The sequence below is a fragment of the Sycon ciliatum genome, chromosome 5 (assembly GCF_964019385.1).
Source record: "Sycon ciliatum chromosome 5, ocSycCili1.1, whole genome shotgun sequence".
In the NCBI taxonomy this organism is placed as follows: Eukaryota; Metazoa; Porifera; class Calcarea; order Leucosolenida; family Sycettidae; genus Sycon; species Sycon ciliatum.
Window position 1 is genome coordinate 22,594,549 of NC_088647.1, and position 13,425 is coordinate 22,607,973.

The window sequence follows — 13,425 nt, forward strand, 5'->3', positions numbered from 1 at the left end:
GTTCTTGAAATGATGACCCCGCGTTTATGTACATGTATCATTCAGCTACCGTTGTCATAATGGCACTAGTTGATAGAACACCTGTATAAGTACAGGCTGTACATCTAGCATTTTCCAAAATAGCACTCCGTACTTCGAGGCTGCAGCCGTTTTGCATGCAACGCTGTATGTGTTGATCGGTTGACAGCATGTGACAAAGCCGAGGACATACTAGTGTATCAGGAGCACTGTTTTTTAACACAGTGCGTCCCCCGCCTTGTCATGTTAATTTATCAAACAAGGCTTACCTATACCAACATTATACATGTAGGGCTGTGCATGCTTTCAAAATTCTTCCTTGTTGAAGTAGAATACCGTGCTTGTGGGGGCTTTAGTAGTTCCTTTGCCAGATGTTCTATGCGTATCTCAATGACTTATCAGTTTCAGCACTTGGGCAAGGCACATTCGGGCCTACACATGTAGCCTTGAATTCTGGCTTGGAGGCATTATTTATCTATTTTCATGGCTGCTAGGTTCATCCTTAGTTAAGAGTTATTTCTCCGTGATTCGCTAATGAGTCCACAAAGGACGAAACAGCTAGACAGTACTAGTGCTGTCCCCAGATCGTGTATTCTAAATCCATAATACTGACGCTCAATCTCCAGACAGCTGTTTCAGCCTTTTTTAGGTCCCATCAGTGGAGCTCATAGCGGGAGGTTAAACAAATGGCAATACGGTCTATATGAAATGAACAAAAAAAGCAATTTGAAAATGGCTCAAAGCATCAAAGTCAGCGAGCTATCTGCAAGACACGCACAAAGAGAGCTTTGCACGAAGGCAGATACATATTACATATACCTTTGACACTAACCAAAAAGAGTGCTCAATCAAGTCAACGCAAGGCAGCGTAATGTGGTGATCGAGTCTATAAAAAGCTATAGTGACATGTAGCCAGGCCCCCAGCACAATAAGGTGACTTGCATCATGCTAAAATCGTTCACACAAATCTCTTATAATAATTATTATATAGATTGCAGGATAGGGTGGTTGCACCAGGAAGTGCTGTCTCTGCGATAGTGGGACCAGCCAAGATTGCAGTACAGTCGTCCACCATCAATCCAGCACTTCATTGGCCCACGCCCTCGATACACCAGCATGATTTCCGGAGTTATTACCATTCATTGATACATGCCCCCCCCCCCCACCCCCCAGTTCTTCGGCACCTGACCCGAGTTCTATTTGGGCCGCACTACTTTGTAGCAGTCATACTATAGTACTAGAACTGGATGCACGTGATATCCACTGGAGCTGGCGCTGGCCATGAGCTGACCCACCGCCGTGCCTCCCAGTGTCAATTTTGCTTATGTGATCCTACCACAATCTGGAACATTATCAGTACTCGCCTCTGTTGACTTGCCAGCACTAGTTCTGGTGGATCCGGGCATGTTTCTGCCTTCTCTTAAGCATGTATTCTCCTGCAGGTGCATCTTTCACCTCCTTCTAATGCGCGAGCACATTTTCTGTGGAGATTCAACGACACATAGACCAGAAAATACAGAACGGAACAGTGGCTGCCAATGCGACACAAGTACCACATAGACCTAAAAACTCATAAGTACCCTGGGAGTTAGATGCATTTACGGGAAGTATGCCAGGATTTGCGCAGCTAATTTAAAATCAGATTAGCAATGCTGTGTGCTACCTAGGTGGCATCTTGGACTCAAAAACCAACCGATTGTGGTCCAACCCAACCGACAGCGTTGTCGGTGGGTTCCGATTGGCAGGTGTTGGATGGACGTATGATCCATGCATCCCCACAAGCAATGAGAAGTTAACAATGCCACTAAGGATATAATATCGCGGACAGCAGTACAATGAAACTGGGCCATTCATTATCAGCAATATCAGGGGTATATCCCATCCGATAAGACGTACAGCTCGTGTATGGCAGACTTTACAGCAGGTCCCGACATAGCTTGCCCCGTGCCCTTTACCACTCCTGGGCCAAAACTGTTGTACAATACTCGAGAGGGTCTAGCCTAGTGAGTGTGAATAGAACCTGGCAAACCATATCTCCAAGTGATTCACATGTTGGTATATTCTCCGTTATCATACATCAATTCCGAGCAATTTGACACCCGAATATTCTCGCACCACTACTGCTGAAGTATTGACCACAAACCATGTTCCATTTGACTTACAAAAGGAACTTGCAAAAGGCATGAGAGCACTGGAATCCGTAAAGACTCTCGCATTATTTATTAGCCACCATACATACCTTTCGGGAAGTCGTGTTGGAAGCAGCATGCTCGGAGAGCAGAGCTGAGTGAGATCTGCATACAGTAACACCGCGACAATGAACCACATGAACAGAAGGAAGCAGTCGTATCCGTACACATCTGAATATGCGCTTATGGGAGGAAAATCCGTGCGACAAAAGAGGACCGTGTTATGCAGGTGTATGTCTTACCCGGGTACGTACTAAGTGAGTTCCACCATACGTATATAATTTTATTGCAATTGAATCACTTGACTGACTGGAGCCAAAAATATCAATTGGCACTTACTCCGGTTACCCGAATGTTTCGGTACCACTATCATTAGGTTTTTTGCAATCGAACCAAGTCATAGTTGAGTCATTTTCAATGAGTTAGGTGTTACCTGACGTGCTCACTGCATCAGCCGCTATGTCAGATTCCACCAGGCATGCACCAAACCAGGCGCAATGCGCACACTGATGATGGTGGTTGGCACACAACGAGCAGTAGTAAAAGTGAAAGGACTTTTTGCATGTGATTTTGTTGTAATTTGTGCCAGTCGAATTGTCTCAGTGTAACTAGTTTATCGTTAGCTTCCTAGTTTGTTTATACAAAAGAGAAAGACCAAGGAGCTACAAGTTACGCTATACTGTCCACTAACACCACCAGTTACTAAACAATCAGCTCATGCGATAGCTATTGCACGACACTGAACAGCTCTAGCACATCTTGGATGCGCACTCCAACAGCCTTGTGGACGACGACCGTCACTGGAGAATCGGTCCGTCGCTCCACCAGCCCGGCGGCACAGTGGACAGTGCCTTGGGGGTGTCAGGCATGGATCAGGCTGATAAGGACGTGGTGGAGACGGAAATGATGTTTGCAAGGAAGAGTGATGATATGCGTATGTGCTCTCCGCCAGTTGTTGAAGCAACAGTCCGGCAGTGGAAAGTCAGCAAGGTTAAAATAAGTGACCAACTGGGTGAAAGTACACCAAATGTGGCCCATCTCTTGAATGGTGCGGACCACGGCAAGGACCTGAAGTTGAAGGGCGTCAATGGCAACACCGCATGGTCGACGTCAATGGGAACATCAAGCCATCAAGTTGGTGGAACTATGGAATGTCCGTCGCAGGCTGCAGCGACAGGGTAACGTGCTCAGGGAAGAGTACAGCGACGATGATCAGCTGTGTCTTGCACGCAGTCGTGTTGATCGTGGCGTGCAGAACAACAGAGTCAGTTGCGGTATTCGTACATTTGTCTGTTTAGGATTGTGATCCCCAGGAAGTCCTTTGGTGAGGAGTGATGTCACGCAACGAGCAGTAGTCAAAGTGAAAGGACTTCTTGCATGTGATTTTGTTGTAATTTTGTAAGGTGTGGTGGCAGAACTTTCAGCTGGTAGTGGGTGATGGGCTGTCTGTGTGACAACAATTACGGGCTTGACGAACGACATAATTATGGCGAGTCGATCTTTGGCCAGTTGCTGAGTTGGAGATCGTCACCGTAGACCCAGAGATCTGGTCCACGGTCCAGGGGTTGGGATCCCACTGTGGTGAGAGCTTGTGTGCCTGCTCATTGCGGCGTAAGACGCGCTGACCAGGAGTGAGGATGGGGGCGTTTGACCGGCGGGTGGCATTGGCAGCGTCGCACTGGGATTGGCGGAATTGCTGGTCACGGTGGGCAGCTGAAGGCAAGTCTGGTGCAGCTACCGTAATGCAGGGTATGGTGTCGCGGATGGGGCGACCAAACATGAGTGTTGCCGGTGCCTCGTGAGTGGCAGGGTGTGGCGTGGTGCGGTACGCTAGGAGCCATTGGTCAAATGCAACATTGATGTCTTCGCCAGCTAGTTTGGCAGTTCGCAGAACTTTGCCAATGGTACGGTTGAGGCACTCGACTGCTCCGTTTGCTTGTGGCCACAAAGGAGGGGTGTGGCGGTGCTGGATAGCGTGTTGCGCGAGGAAATCAGCAAAAGCCGAAGAACGGAACTGAGGACTGTTGTCCGAGACTAGCTCTTCGGGCAAGCCGAACATGGATAATGCAGAGCGCAGAGCTACAACACCGGCCGTAGTGGGTGTCGTGCTGAACACGTTGATGACCGGGTAGCGAGTCAACTGGTCGATAGTGGCAAGCAGGTGCTGACCGTTTGGCATGGGTCCATACAAATCGACGAAGACTCGTTGCCACGGCTTGGTGGACGGTGGTGTGGGCACGGACTCCCGGACGTAGTGGTGTCGTTGAGAGAGTTGCTTGGCACGGAATACATTGCCGGCAGAGTGCTTCGGCTTCAGTAGCCATGTTGGGCCACCCAACATTGCTGTTGAGCCGTTGCTTGGTGCGGACAATATCTTGGTGGCCCGCATGTGTAAGCTGCAGGGTAAGCCGTTGGAGGGCCGTGGGAATGACGAGACGGTCGTTGCGGAGTAGTAGACCGTCACTCTCAGACAGTTCATGGCGGAGGGCAAAGTACGGGCGGACCGTGGTGTGGCTGGAATCCCAGCGGCCAGATTGCAGAGAGGAAAGGATGGCTTGCAGTGTGGTGTCTGCGGTGGTGGCGTCCGCAATCTCCTTCAGAGCCAATGCATTCGGCTTAGCTGCTGTAGCTAGGGCATGTATGTACGCAGTGTCTTCCTGTGCGCCGATGTTTGGCAAGTCGGGATGAGGCTGCGGATTGCGACTGACGACGTCGGCCGGGTTTTCTGGGCCAGGCTTGTACTGGAGCTGAAAGCTGAGATCCTGCAGGCGGAGGACCATGCGCTCAATTCATGGTGGAGGTCTCGATCCGACGGCCTTGAGTTGCAGGAGCGGCTTGTGGTCGGTGACAACGGTGAACTGTGGATCACCTTGTCAAGTCGTGGTGAAAGCGAAGGCAGCCAAACTTGACACCCAATGCTTCCCGTTCAGTTTGAGAATATTGCTGCTCGACGCCGGAGAGTGCACGGCGGGCGAATGCTACAGGTGCATCGTGGCCGTTGTCTTGGCGTGGACACAGGATTGCGCCGAGGCCGGTGCGTCGACATACAGTGATGTGTTGCGGTCAAAGTATTGCAGCATGCAGTCTTCGGCGATGGCCTTCTTCAGTGCATCAAATGATTGCTGCTCAACATCACTTCAACGCCAAACAGTACCTTTCTTAGTGAGAGCAGGGAGTGGCGTGGTGAGATCGGCCATGTTACGAATGTAACGGCGGAGGAAGTTGGTGAGACCCAGGAAACTCTGTATGTCGCTGACGCAAGATGGCGTAGAGAATGTAGCCACAGACTGCTGGTGGCTGGGAGAGGCGCGGATGCCCTTGTCGGAGTAGACGCTAGCCATGAACTTGAGCCGAGGCTTGAGGATGTGACATTTGTGACATTTGGCTCGGTTGAGTGTAACGTTGTGATCTTGGAGCCGCTGGAGGCAGGCGGCGAGTCGTCGGTTGTGCTCTTCGACGCTCTTACCAAAGTTGAAGATGTTGTCGTGGACGTTCTTCACACCGTCGAGGCCAGCGAGCCATGGCGTCCAGTGTGCGCTGTAGGATCTCGGATGCGGACGATACGCCCATGGGCAGACGTTTACAGTGCAAAACTGCGTAGCGACGTGACTCAGGGTGGCCTGGCTCTCCACAGCGGTAGCAGAGCGATGTGCTGGATTCCCGCCGGCCTGGAGCGCGAGTGGCAACTGGGGCAGGTGGCTGGTGGTACGAGTTTGCAGCTGGATGTGGCGAAGACTGCATCGCTGGACGCGACGGAGTTGAAACAGTAGCAGGAGGCGGCTGTGTCCTTTTGTAGAACGGTGGCTGATGACGGAGGGCATTGATCGAGTCTTGTGTGCGCCGGAACGCCGTCGTCTGTTCCACTGACGCTTCAAATGCTCTGGCGGCCTTGAGCGCCTTGGCGAGATCAAGGGACCCAGTCTCCAGCAGTTTTCTGCGGAGTGGATCGGACGTGCATCCTGCCACAATTTGATCACAGAGAGCCACGTTCTTCTGGGCATCGTCGGCGAAGCTGCAGGTCGTTGCCGATGCCAGCAAACGAGTATAAAACGTGTCTAATGTTTCGCCAGGCTGCTGGGTGACCTGCCGGAAGTGGAAGCGGGCCATGCTGGGCTCTGCTTCGACTGAAAGTAGTCGGCGGCGGCGGTTATGAGGCCGTCGAGATCGTTGCCAGTGTTGGCTAACGTAGGGACGAGCTGCTGGATGTCCTTGCCGGCCACATACTGGAAAGTGTCTCTCTGGCGAGTGTCATCCGAGATGCCGGCTGCTGCGACATAGAGTTGGAAACACCGTTCCCAGGCAGGAAAATGGGCAGCAGCATCGTAGAGACTGCTGTAGATCGGGAATGGCTCCGGAGGCGGTAGTGACAGTAGGGACATGGCGAGGATCAGGCGTTTGCTCGCAGCGCCAATGTAATGTTGTTCTCTTGCTGTATTCCAAACAACAACTAACTCGGAGCTCCGGAAAGCTCCGCAATAGTGAGGTTTTGCATTCCGAATTTCGGCTTGGCGTTCTTTGGTAATTTGTCGAACATCTAAATGTCGAATTTTCGCACCGACGTTTGTTTTGCAAGTCGAAAATGATGTGTTTTGATTTCGTGAGCCCCAGCATCAGCAATGTCCTGTCCCGTGCTCCTTTTCTTGCTGATTCCGACAAACTTTGATCGCGCCCAAAGAGTCGAGGGCCAAACCTGCCTCCTCAGTCGCCTCAGAAAAACCAACTCCATGGCCAAGTCAAATTTTATGGGTATCGCCATAGTCTTTTCAGCCACACAGATGACGGTGAGGACACTCCAGGCGAAAGAGAGTAGACAGGCAGTGGAGAGGAGCAATCAGAGGTAGCTGACGATGCTGATGTCGTCAAAGACGCCTGCGAAGCCATGCCAAGATAAGAAACTTCTTTGAATAAATCACGCGCTAGCGCTCTTCCACAAGAAAATTCATCCGAAAAATATGTTCGGCAAAGTGAGCTTTTTCCGAACAAACATGCCGCATCTTCGTGTGCATTTTTTACCTCGCTCCCGCGTGCCGAATCTTTTGCCGAATTTTGGAATGCAAAACCTCACTAATATGATGCCAACAGAATGTAATGGTGTGCGTGCATGCGTACAGAGTCGGTGCGTACCGACTGTCAGCACAGGTGTGGAAAGCAGCATATGTAAATGGATAGGAGCACAAACGGTGCCGCGTGCATATATGTGTCGGTAGAGCATGAAACTCTTAATCTCAGGGTCGTGGGTTTGAGCCCCACGTTGGGCGCCAAATGTCGTCTCGGTTGGAGAACGAGCTGCCTCTACTATACCCTCGCCACGCCACACATCAAACGGACTAGTCAAGTGGTTTTTCTCTAGAGCTAGAGAGAGAGCTATTCATTACTACACTTCAGGAGACGACGGGAGAACTGACAACTGACATGGCGAAAGGAAACATGATATCGGAAAGTGGTGCCCTCATCAGCACAAAAAGTGGCGTACTCGATATCATATCAGCACAAAAAGGTGCACGTGTCAGCAATACAACAAAGCAGCGCAGCAGCATGTACGGGTCAGCATCACAGAAACACAAATACAGCAGCAGGTACGACAAAGAGACAACACGTGCAGCCACATGTACAACATATGGGTGTGACAGTCCATATATGTACGTGTGAACACTACACACGATGAGAACATGCAAAGTATGGAGACCCAGACTGTGTGGTCAGCAGGACACAGCCCGTACAGGATGGAACAGACAACTAAACGTAATATAGCACCACGTACCGGCGGACTAGTCGACGCTGATGGGAGAAGTGGCACCCCCTGAGGCAGCTACGGATGCTAGAACTCTACAGCCAGACCAACACCAATATAAAACAAAAAGGTACACCACACCAGGAAGCAAGTCAAATAAAGATGTGTGAACAACAGCCACACACCACAGAAAAGCATACAGAACAAAAACTCAATTACCGACACCATAGACACTGCAAAATCCAAACAGGAGGAAAATACTAACTCCCTGAGGACACTGAGCATGAGGCAAACGAGCAAGCAACCTCTTGCCGATGTTCCACCGTGTAACAACACCCGCGCTGGCCACCGGACTGTATGGTAGGGGTATTACACCTGGACCTCAAGACCAACGGGCGAAGGACAGCAGGCCGGGCCCAGGTAAATACAATGAGGAGCACTGTATACAACTACAGAAATAAACCAAACCCATGCCAATTTGACCAACATACCTTCCCTGCGCATCCATTCCTAGTGTACGGGTCTGAAAGATGAAAGATGGAGCGCTTGTATACACGGGCCCGGAAAGCCTGCTTCGGCCGCTCGGCAGCAGCTTCATAGTGGTGGTCAAGGGTCGAAGACCGACGGATACGGATCAACTCCCCAGTGAACACACCTTTGCCCATACTACAGGGGTGGTTACTACCGACAAGCAGATACAGGAAACGTTTGGTGAACTTGAAATGAGGCTTCACCGCCATGTATCCCTTACTACGGAAAACTGTGGTGTCCAGGAAATCAATGCCATCATGTGCCAGTTCATGAGAAAACTTGAGGGCCGAACACTTATTAATCCTATCTAAAGTGCGCTGAGCTTGACCTTCGCAACCATGCAATGATAAAGCGTCTATAAACCTGAACCTCTAAACCCTCCCCCTCTAAGATCGGCAAAACGTACTGCTTCTCCAAATACAGCATAACAATGTCGGCATAGACCACTGCTGCAGGCGAACCCATGGCAGTCCCTTGGATCTGCCGAAACACATCGTTACCATACACGAACTCACTTTTCTTCCGAATGACTGACATCAAGGAAGTCACTGCTGTTAATAACCATGTACGAAGGGCGAGGGGCATCCACCTTGTACACCTGTGTGTGATATACCACGACAACCGAGCTCGTTGGGGATGTTGGTGTAGTAAAGGCTGGTCACATATATGCTCAATTATAAATGATCGTCCCGCACAGGCAAACCTTCTACCAAGTTGATGAAATCCGCAGTTGAGGTCAGAACAGTACTTTCCTCACATACATACGGGTTCAGTAGAAAGTCAGTGAACTCAGCGGGATAGTAGCCAGGACTATTTAGATTAACAATAGGCCTAACCTTCAGGACCCAGGGCTTGTGTGTTTTGAGAAGTCTCCTGAAAACGGGCATGCGCCCCCGGTGCGACTAAGAACAGTGACATAATATATTATATTAGTGGGCATACGATGCTCAATGCGATGCCTAGTCATGGTGAGTAAACAATTGACTCGGGTCGTTCACACGAAGTCTCAACACAGCCTTGAGCCTGTTGGTTGCCATCGGCAGTCTAGCCGCATGCTCATCTAGCCCCTCAGGCAAAAAAAAAACAGTCATTTATAATGTTTGGCATTGTGATGCTGGGCACGACCTATATCATCATAGTGAGATCAGTCCAGGACTACTATCACAATAGACTGCCTTTGAATATGCCTGAGTCCGATTGCGTTCTAGCTCCCAAACTATGTGCTGCATGTGTACACTCCGCCTATGGTTAGTCTACTCCAGAACAACGCCTGGAGAGGTTCATTGGGGGCATCATGTCCCCCCACCCCATTCCCCCCTTGCCCCCTGCACCTGAAGTACCGGTATTGCCCCCCCCCCCCTCCCCAAACAAATTACAGGACACCGATGGAGCACGTAGCAGTAGGCAAAGTTGACGATGCCAGTGCAGACACGCCTGATCTCGGTCACCACACTGGCACCGTATAGTCTCCAAGGGACATAGCTACCAGAGAAAACACAGAATGGGAGTATATAGTGCTATCTCGGTGGATAGACAACCTCCTATACACAAAATATCTACTGATAGAGTTCTGTGTAGATCCTATGTGCACATATGTGTGGATGAGTACTGGTAAACGGACAGCTAACCCTAGTCTAAGTAAAATAAATGTAGAATGTAGACCCTGGGCAAAAAAATAAGTAAATAAAAATATTGACTAGTTTGAGGGAAAGACACAAACGGGAAAAGTCTGAAGAAAAAATTGACTGTCACCAAAAAAATAATAATAGCTACACACACGAGGGAACTCGGATGGAGAGCCAAGGATTAAAATTGAAAAAGAGGACCATCAGTTTACGAGATATCCGTTTTGTCCAACACTAACGGATATAAACGTGATGCAGCTAAGCATCAGGTCGTTGAATGTCATGATCTCATCAGTCAGTTTTTGTGCTAATTGTTGCACATTTTTGACTCAGCAGTATTCTGCATATAACCGTTAGTGTTGGACAAAACGGATAACTTGTAAACATGAGGGAACACTCATCCTTACCCAAGTCCCAACGTCAGCACTCGGCGCTGCTCCGAACCAAGAGGGACACTGGAGAGATCGTCCATCAGCTCCTCTCTTGTCCTGCGATCAAATCGCCTAATGCTAAACACAAGAAGATAGGAAAGGCAAGTAGAATAAATAAATCAATAAAATAATAAACAACAAAACAAGTTTGAACAGCTGCAAACGTAATGGACGATTCGAACAAGACCAATGATATACCTAGCAATAAGTGTGCAGAGTGTGCAGCCCAAGGATAATCATCCCACGGCAAAGTTTACTGTTTAGGGCATAGACTCGCAGTAACAGGCTCACCTTTGCTGCATCTCACACCGCTTCACACGGTAATCTACTCTATCACCATGGTAATTTCTGTTGCACATTGCTGCTTGTTTAACACAAAAGGCAGAAAACACACCGAATTTCCAGGAATTACCATGGTGATACGGTACTTTAGCTTGAACCTATTGTATGACGGGTTTTCTATGATTGATAATGACCCAGAGAGAAACTAAACCGGTATCGAATTCCAGTCAGCAACGCAATTCTTCTGAGGTGTAAAGTGACTTCAGGAATATGTTGCAGAAAACTGCGATGCATGCTGATTATTTACTGTGCCCTATTGTGCACAATATACCAGGTGTGTTACTCAGGGATGAAGTAGATGCACACACGTGCCGGGCATCACGGCACAGGTTAGGTTTGCTACTAGCCGCTGCAGTGTACTTGTGGTCCGAACTTGCACTCTACTCAACTCTGCATACGCAAAGAGTGCTGGTGCCGAAATGAACCAGAAGGGTACTGAGTGGGACGCAACAACACTGACTCTGTCTACCCATGTACACAGATATGATAGGGTATGCAGTACCTGCTCTAAGATTTAACACAAACCGGGTACACGTCTACCTGGCACAATTCCTGCAACACTGGGCCAGAGCCAGATGCGTTCAAGTGCGGCTACTGTGTGTCAGGGAGTCGTAAACTTACTTTCGACTTCCTGATGTACATGATTGTACATGTACATGTATGAACGTACTCGCACTGGGCACTCTGGCCGCACGCATCTGCACGCGTATGCAGCCTGTCAGTGGCGGTATACCCTCGAACGGTATAAAAAAGTATAGTACTCGACAGGACTTCCGACCGGGTCTCAGGTAACCCAGTGTTCTTTTTCCAAAAGGTCCAAGTACTCAGAAACAGGGCCACTGACCCGGCTCTGGAGCAGACACTGGTAATCTAGGTCCAAGTTTGCTCGATTATGTTCTGACGCTTCATGTGCTTTCATAGCCAAGGTTTCTCACTTTCTTCGCAAGCTCTTTTAGTCTTGAGAGTTGACAACTGCTTATGGTTGTGTTGGCAGAAAACATGTCAGCTAATCTGACAACCGTCCAACCCCATTTTACTGGTAAGTAGTCAGCGAGTGGCTTTGATGGGGCCATACAGTACTAGAGGGGAAGTTACGCGGCATATTTGTGCTTCCCTTTTGAAAACACGTTCTCGCTCGAAGGGTTTCTAAACTTTATCCCTGCGCTCATTGATGGAGTTCATCGATGGAGTTGCCAGCGGCACTCTACAGAAGAACAATGTTGTCAAGTTTTTTATGAAAAATTGTCAAACATTTTCAAATTGCTATAAGTTTGGTTAGGGCCGGGTTCCACTGCGGCTCCGCAGCTCCGCTGCTCCACGGTACTTGGCTGCATGCAGCAGAGCGGCGCGGTTCCAGTGACACTCGCCATTCACGGTACCGCGATCGTGCTCGACGTTTTTTTTTATGACATTTAGCCTGCCTGCGCGCGCGTGAAATCCAAAAAAAATCCTCGTGTTCTGGCCTGTGCAACGAATTAAAATTCCCCCGAATAAAACAATTAAGTGCGGGAAACAATGCAAGCCGTGACCGCGGCTTGCATTTTTTTGTATCAAGCAGCGAAGCGAAAGCTGGTGATGAGCCGCGGCCTCGCTGGACCAGCTCGTAATGATGACGTTTCATGCCGTGGATGATGTGCGGCGGAGCGGCAGTGGAACCCAGCCCTTAGGCAAAGGAAATTTGTCATTAATTTGTTTATGCTGCATAGATGGAGAGCTGCACACTCTGGCTTATGGACTCTCGCCTACAGTGTAGTCGTACTGCTAGTGTACTGGCATTACAGAAGACACGAAAAACGAGAACATAATTATGGCGAGAAAGTAATTACTGGCTAAGAATTGCCCTAAGACTTACCGCTTCTCAGTGCTCCATACCAGGAAGTAGTACAATACCTACTCCCTGCTCCATACGAGTGTTTTCTCTTTATTCTCTGCATCCTTTACCCCAGGAGTCTCGTCCATTTAGCGGCTCAAATGCTTGAGCTCCGGATAGCGGAAAATAGCTCGTCGTCCATTAGCGGCTCTTATAGTACCTGGTCTGAAGTGTCGCAGTCTAGCACAACTATGATTTTTTCCAGGAGGGTAAGGGTTGCAAACCCAAAGAGACCCTAAGCTTCGTCTATCAAACAAAACAATTGCCCTAAAAAATGGAAGAGGAAAAGAGTGAGCGAGCTGGTCTGAGCGCGCTACTTTTCAAAAAATAGAAGCTGAAAGCCATCAAAGTCAAAGCATTCTGGCTAGCGCGTTTGTGTACAGTCAACTTCGCTTATAACGACACTCGGCGGGGCATCAGAAAAGTGTCGTTATTCACAAAGTGTCGTTATACCCGAAGTCTCATTATATGTATTACAGTTGGATGGGACTTTGCTCTGGGCATGGAAATTCCGTCGTTATTCGCGAATTGTCGTTATATCCGCAGTCGTTATTAGCGAAGTTGACTGTATGTCACGAGCGCTAGCGCGCTAGTCGCAGCAAACGCTCGCAGGCCAGAGTTAGCGCTATTTGGGCTGTTTGCCGCACGCGGCAGCTGGATGGATCACGTGATCCAAGCTGACAAATAA

The 13,425-nt window shown here is 49.2% G+C and overlaps 1 protein-coding gene and 1 long non-coding RNA gene across 3 annotated transcripts in view; both read right to left on the reverse strand.

Annotated features, from left to right (window-relative positions):
* LOC135818069 (uncharacterized) overlaps nucleotides 1–13,425 on the reverse strand; it is a 159,346-nt gene that overhangs the window by 112,990 nt on the left and 32,931 nt on the right. The gene's annotated exons all lie outside the window — the stretch shown is intronic.
* LOC135818068 (uncharacterized) lies at nucleotides 692–13,054 on the reverse strand. The gene is made up of 5 exons (XR_010553619.1): nucleotides 12,720–13,054; nucleotides 10,502–10,603; nucleotides 7,969–8,033; nucleotides 2,258–2,312; nucleotides 692–1,499 (listed from the first exon to the last, which is right to left on the reverse strand). It is a non-coding gene; the product is annotated as an uncharacterized LOC135818068 (long non-coding RNA).